General features: G+C 48.5%; 1 long non-coding RNA gene across 1 annotated transcript; it reads left to right on the top strand.

Moving 5' to 3' along the window:
• Positions 1–349: 349 nt before the first annotated feature.
• Positions 350–5,932, top strand: LOC308234267. The gene is made up of 4 exons (XR_013959039.1): positions 350–570; positions 4,161–4,326; positions 4,971–5,035; positions 5,552–5,932. It is a non-coding gene; the product is annotated as an uncharacterized lncRNA (long non-coding RNA).
• The last annotated feature ends 1,719 nt before the right edge of the window (positions 5,933–7,651 follow it).

Below are 7,651 nucleotides of genomic sequence, written 5' to 3' on the forward strand. Positions count from 1 at the left end.
TACACAGCCAGTTCAAACTGGCTCTGCTAGAGACAAGATGGGCTGGGACCCTCTCCCTTAAACCTCACTGCGGGAGGGAGAGGCCAGACCCACTAGATCCACTGGAGGACGCCCGATGCGAGCCGGAGAGGAGTAGGAAAGAGCACCATGGCAAGGAAAGGGCTGTAAACAGGGAAAGTACCAAGTCCCACCTCCCAGGCAGAGGTGGGCAGAGACCAGCGTAGGAGAACTTGGAAAGAGGTTGCCCTCTGCCGGTGAACCTATAAAACCAGCTCACGGTGGAAGAGCGCGGAGATATTTGTGCCAAGAACTGCTCCACGAAATTGTAACATCTTAGAGGCGGGGCATCACAAAGAGGGGCGGCACGGGTCTAGGTAAGGTTGGACCCTATTGGGCTCACGGAAGAATCTGGTCACACTGAATTGGGTCGGCAGACTGAGCCTGACGCCACCGTACGGTTCATTCACCCGCCTCGCCGCTCCGAGTTCACGGTCTCCCGGCACCTTCGCCTGCTCCGGCCTCCCCTGGCTTGACTCCAGGGACAAGACGCACCCCCAGGTGGACGCCCAGGTGTGGACCCCGGCAGCCTTTTCTCGGTGTAAATTAATAAGTGACCCTCCCTCCCTGGTTAGCACCGCCCAGCCCTTCCCAGTCGGCCGGGGTGAGACCTCCGGGGGTCGCAGGCGCCCACCCCCGGGTTGGGACATGAGAGGGCGAGAGGTGTCCGGACCCAGAGCCCAGCGCCGGCCTCCCGCGGGGCAGCCGCCCTTCCCAGGGTGAGATGAGGGCCCACGGGGTTCTCCCGGGGTCCGGGGAGGCGCAGAGGGTAGTGGGGACTCGGTAGAGGAGTGTGCCCTTTTCTGGGAGGAGTCTGGGCTTCCTTCCCAGCGCGAGGAAGGGGAAGACCCCGAGAGGGAAGGACCGGCAGTCTCTCCGGCCTCCGTGGGCTTCTCTAGGCTCGTTCTCCCCGCAGCGGCGAGTGCCGGGAAGATGCTGGGAGCGGGGGAGGGAGGGGGGGCAGGGGTTGGGGCCGCCGCTGTAGGACTCTCCACCGCCTGCCCTCGCGGGGCGGACAGCTATCGTAGTGAAGAAAGACTCACACCCGGATCCCCTCCTCCTCCGAGCCCGAGCCCCGAGAAAGGGCGCCGAGGCAGCGGACAACCCCAAGCAGAGCCCTCCCGCACCCAGCGCCCCGCTCTCATTGAGAATCTCCCCGCCGCGCCCTCGTGGGGCTGGGCGTTATTGAAGGAGGTACGGGTTGCCTTGCGTATAGGCACGATATATAGAATTATTTTTCTGCAATCGGAGCTGCAGGATCGCCAGCTTTCAGGACTGAGCCCCCGCTCAGGCTCCAGGGTCTGAAGAGGGTAGGAGGGGAGTCAAGTTTATCACTGCTGGGGGCCTGTGCGTCCCGGCTGGGGGCCTGTGCGTCGTAGGCATCAGCATCTCCTTTCTGCGCGGGAGGAATCAGGCTGAGCGCAGCCAAGGAGACCCTGGGGCGGCATGTTGGCCTGGCCGCCTCCCTGGGGACCTAGGGACTGGGTGCAACCACCCCACAGGCAGGGCAGGCTCAATCCAGTCCAAGAGGAGGAGCGGCTTTCTCCCCTACCTACCCCAGGGGAATATAAAGGGTCCCTGGTCATGTTCCCGCATTCCTGCCTGACTTTTAACAAAACTATTGTTGGAGGTTGGCCGTGGTGGGCTGGGCTGGAGGAGTTCCCCTCAGAGGGAGCAGACTGCCCACTCCCAGGCCAGCAGCCGAGGCAGCGCCTGGCCAGCCAGCCCTTCCCGAACAAAGCCCCTTTGTCCCCCAACCCCTCCCCCTACACACACACACACACACACACACACACACACACACACACACACACACACACACCATACCATGGTCCTGGTACTGTCCCTCCATGCTCAGGGCTCCCTGGAGCCAAAGAGAGCCAGGGGCCTCACTGGCTGGAGGTCAGACAGGAAGGAAACTAAGCGCTCTTCCCAGTCGCTGGGAGGGAGTGCAGGGGAAGGGAACTTTCCTGCGCTCTGAGCAGGTGCCAGCCCTTGAACCTGCCTGACAGCTGGTCCAGAGCAATCATTATCCGCAGTGAGGTGTGTACCTTGTTAAGGTTCCATGATTGGTAAATGGCAGAGGAGGTCTCAAACCCAGCGCTGTTTTAGAGAAATTACAGATGCATATGTGCATAACATAGATACATGAATACGTATTTTCTCTCTATTGCCCAGGGTTGAGGATTAATGACACTTTGAAACTGTTCCTTTTCTAGACTATCCAAAACTCGGCTGGCATTTGTTTGACTCCAGTTTTTCCACATGCCCCAGTAAATAACATTTTCCCACACCCTCCTTCTCCCACGCTCTCTTTACCGGCCCCACATCCTTGGTTGCATGGTAACACTTAGGGCCACAGTATGACTGTTTGGGGGACCCTGACTTATATGGGCCTTACCTCATCATTTGGTTCAGAGTGGACAGTGCCTTCTACTTGGTTGTGCCTCCAGAATCACACACACACACACACACACACACACACACACACACACACACACACCCCTCTGTCTTGCCAGCTCTCCCTCAATGCACTGCCAGGACCTGGGAGGACCTGTGCCCTCCCATCCACTCTGCAGAAAGTGAGGGCCTCAGGGTACAGTGGATAATGGTCACCCGCCCCCACCCCCGCCAGGGAACTATTGGCAGCATCCATAGTTGTCCACACAGGCTAGAGCCAGTTCCAGACCACGGATGATTGCCAAGTGCACAGGCTGTGGGGTCACTATGGAACCATAATCCAAAAATACAGACTAAATGACTCCTTGGGGGTGCTGGTTATTTAGGGGGTGGGGAGGCAAAAATGAGGCACTTACACTCACAGCTCCATACATTACAAAATTCTCTCACCCCTCCCCTTTCCTGCACTCCTCCTCTATTTGCTTTGGCCAGACCATTTCTTCCTGCCAAAGACTCAGTATAGGTGGGAAGTTTAATTTATTTGAGGGAGGCCTGTATGCTATATAGGTACCAAGAATCATCAAATAAATTGAATTAATTAAACAAAAATAAAATGCCCAGGACTGGGGCAACTGATTCATGCAAAATGTGCAATCTCTGATGGAACCTGAATGTTTGGATCAACCAAAGGCAAAGCCAGGGCACTATGCATACGACTCTCAGACCCGAGTGACCTTGAGGCAGGAGGGTTAGGTGAAAAGTGTGGGCTCCAGCCTGGCTTAGAATCCTGGTTCTTACACCAGCTATTACTCAACCTCTCTGAACTTCAGATTCACCCTCCATAAACAGAAGAAATAATCACTATTTATCTTGACAGGGTTGTTGTGAAGAGTAAATTAAATAACATATTTGAAAGTTCCTGATGCATAAGAAATACTCAGTAAGTGTTCATTTCTTGTTGAAAATTGTATTAGAAATAAAGTGAAAAGTGATTCCTGTCATCACATGTCAATACCCCTGGAAAGACAGTCCATCAAAGGTCCTTGGGCACCTCCAGCAGAATCAGGAGATATTTAGACAGGAGTAAGGGAAGTAGAATGAGGACTAAGGGTTCAGGGACTGATTTGCCTTTTGGTTTCTCAGTTTGGGTGTGGATGGAGGAAGCATAGTGTTCTGGCAGCATGAATATGTTTTAGTGAGATTTTACAAATTGTCCCCTAGGCCCTGTCCAGGTAGATCAGTTGGCTAGAGGATCATTCCAAAGTTGTAAGTTCCATCCCCAGTCAGGACACACACAAGGAGCAACCAATGAATGCATAAATAAGTGGAACAACAAATCAATGCTTCTCTGTTTCTCTCTTCTCTTTCTCTCTCTCATCTCTCTCCAACGCTCCCTCTCAAAATCAATTTTTAAAATGTCCCCTTTTCTGATAAATGTACCCAACTCTAGTCTCCTCCTTTCTCCCTTCACCCCTTTCTTCTTCCCTCCCCTGTTTCTTCCCATAGTCATGGTATCTCAATTAGTCCTTTTGAATCTCAATTTCATCATCTGAAAAGCTTATAATTTATAGGGTTGTGATAAGGATTAAGTGAGATAAACATATTCAATACATTAGTCCTATTTTCCTTAAGTCATCTCACCTTTTCCTCTTCCCTGTTAACTTCCAATTCTCCCTGCTTCTCCTTCCTCCCGTTCTCCACAGAGACTGAAGGCGAGGCTGGATCAGGCCCAGATGTGTGGAATGGGTGTGGGAAATGTGCGGTTCCTTGATTCATTCCTCCCTCTTTGGACACCACCCTTTGAAGATGATTATCCTGATGATTGGCTCTTAACATCTTTCGGCTAATAATATCCCACCACTGGCCTCTGTGAGTGACTAGCTCTTGAATTACTTACTTTAAGGAACTCCTCACTGGGTGTGTGATCACACTTTGGAATCCTAGAGCAAATAAACTCAATACTGTAAGTTGATTCTATTTGAGGCCATGCCTAAACTCAACAACATTAAAAATGTACCAGCCTGAGCTGAGGGCTCCTTGGGCAGGTCATAGAGTGGACTCACAGTGTTCATCTAGCTCTTGGTTCGAGCTTAGAGATCTGGCTTCTCCTGAGGACTGCCTGGGAGTCAGGGCCCCGTATAGTCTAACATTCTGTGGGAAAGCCCCTCCTGGGCCAGAGCTAGGCCGCTGCCTTTACACAGAAGCAATCCCTCCCGCTGCAATGCTGCCTCCCTTAACACTTCCATCTGGATTGATTGCTTGATCCATTTGTTTACACAGCAACTATTTACTGTGATGCCTGCTGGGGGCACAGGGCTTTGGTAATAAAGTCCAGACCCCTTCCCCCATTCAGGACAACTCTGAAGGGTTACCCCAGCTTCAACGCTCTCATGGGCCTGCTGAGCTCTTTGTTCTGACAGTATCACAGCCCACCCTCTGCTTTGCCTAGTGCTGTGTCTTTCACTGCCCCTGAGCCCTACTTATTAACTTCCTTCATGTCAATCTCATCCCAGAGTCTGCTTCCTGAGCTTGACCTCAGCATGGAGCAGCATGGAAAGTGGACTGAGACATACCTGTGGTAAGATCCTGGCTCTAGCATGTAGTGGTTGAGTGACTTTGAGGAAGTTATTTAACCTCTCTAAGTTTCATTTTTCATCTGGGGAAAAAACATTATTGTGAGGGTTAAATGGGTCTATATACAATATAGTCTATAACTACCTGGACCACTGAAACAGTTCAGCAAATGGTAGTCAGCAATAGAAACCAAAACACTGCCTCCTGGGGTCATTGTGAATATTAAATCAGATAATGCATGCAAAATGATTGACATAGTCCTCAGTAAATATTACTACATTTGCAGAAAAGGATGAGCTAGTTGTATGGGGAGATAAAACCTGGGTACAAATAACCCCAATACTACTCAGGCATCACATGCCAGTCTCCTGTCACATGTCAGGCTCTCTATATGATCATAAAATCTCTGAGTAGAAAAGAATCTTGGAATTCTCCTAGTTCAACCTTCTACCTAGTGAGGACATTCCTTCTTGAATGTTTTTTAATCCAACAATTATTTATTAACCCTGCTCTGTGCCAGGAAGTATAGTGAATGAAAATGCCGACAGAGATTATTACGATGCAGTCCAGTGCCGGGGCAAACACAGGGACGGTTTCTGCACAGCGTAATACCTTCAGAGGAGAGGGACACAATTGGGGTGAGTTATTTCACTGTCGGCCAACTCTGGAATGTATTTTCTGTGTACCGACTTGTATTTTGAGTGGCAATCCTTGGGTTCTTTTCCTTCTTGTTCTATATCCTGCAGTCAGCTATCTACACATCCACTTACCCATCTCTGCTCAAGCTGACCCTGGTCCAGGAAGGTGAGCTTCACCTGGCACTTGAACCCCAGCCTGCAGGCTCTTTGAGGGCAGCAGCTGGGTCTTATTCATCACCGAGGCCCCAGCTCCTAGAGCAACCAAAGAAGAAAACAACAACCCAAATATGCACCCCATTATGTGTGGGTTCAAAAAAAAAATGACAAAGGTGCCTTTAATTCAAGTTTGTTACAAACAATGGCAGCAGAGAAAATGACCAGCATAAGCTTCCTCAAGCTTTACAAGCAACCCTGCGTTTTTAATAGGCTGGGTTTTTAATAAGTGGGTGAAACCAGTTTTTGAAAACCCCAGAAGAGTTCACTACAGCCAAGTAGTTCAGGAGCCAATTTATGAGCTATCCCTGATTCCTCACATAGCCATTTTATGGCTTCTGAAGATTATCTTTAGAGATGTTTTGTACACCATGAGCTTCACACAAAGCTAGCGGGGGAGAGACTTTTTATTTTAAATAGTAAATGTAAGTTCTGTGTCACATTTGAGAAAGCACTTGACTTCTACTCTTGAGAAACTGAAGGACAGGATGACCCACCAGAGAGAGCACCGGCCTCCTGAATGGGGCCCTTTTCTCCCAGCCTCACTCTCCTGCTGAGGAGCAAGGGCCATTCCCCACAGGTATTGGGGACAGGAGCAATTTGCATGAAGAGACCGAAGTTTGCTTCATTGCCTTATGTTTGCCTTTAACCATAAGTCAGATCCTTCCTCCTCATTCTCTTCCTCCTTATTTGAAAATGTTATCACTTATTCATTTGTATTGTTTCTCTGCATGACTGCAATTGTAGTTTCTATAAAACACAGTTAAGGTATCTTTTATTTAGCAATTTATCGTATTTGTGTTGCTACAAGATATTCATACAGTGGGAAAGGGGAGAGACTCTGTTTAATCAGCTGTAAGGAGAGGGCTATACAAATTCACCCAGACTTTCCCTGGGAGGAAAATACAGGAAGTCAGAAGACAAAGAAAAATTGATGGGGAAAGGCAGAGCTTTACAATTGGCAGAGGGAGGAATGGTTCCAGGAACTTCAGAGACAATGGGGACCTCTTCTTGGGGGAGTTGGTGAGCACTTGTCTACTCTTGGGACAGAGGGATAAACTCTTTGACTAAGATACTCACTCAAGAGAAAGAATATTTGTTTGATGAATGGTAGGAATAAAATAGTTTTCAGGGATAAGATCTGCTTACATTTTTCAGTAATTTAAATAAATCAGCTCAGCCAGTGTGGCTCAGTGGTTGAGCATCGACCCGTGAACCAAGAGGTCAGGACACATGCCCAGATTGCTAGCTAAATCACCAGTAGGGAGCGTGCAGGAGGTAGATGATCTATGTTCCTCTCTCATTGATGTTTCTATCTCTCTATTCCTCTCTCTTCCTCTTGCTCTAAAAATAAATAAATAAATAAATAAATAAATAAATAAATAAATAAATAACATACTTTAAAAAAAATCAGAATAGATCCTGGAGTTTCTTTACTGACTGGCTGCATTTTTGTTATATTCAAAACACTTCCTCCCCCAGTGGGGATGGATGGATATAGTTTCATTATTGAACAGTTGATTTCTTTTTTTGCTCTTTTCACTGACTTGGTTAAAATCAACCACCTAACATTGATTTTTACTCATCCTTCTTAAAAAAGGAAGAAAAAAAAAGCAATATCATGCCTTTACATAATGTTAGCATTTGGAGAAATGCCTAAACCATGTCTAACTTCTCACAATGAGTAATTCTGAGACTCGTTCCTTATGTAAATGTGCTGGAGACAGATGTATGTGAATGATCACATCACCTTCCCTATCTTCTTTGTC

This window comes from Plecotus auritus (assembly GCF_963455305.1).
Source record: "Plecotus auritus genome assembly, chromosome: 9".
Taxonomy (NCBI): Eukaryota; Metazoa; Chordata; class Mammalia; order Chiroptera; family Vespertilionidae; genus Plecotus; species Plecotus auritus.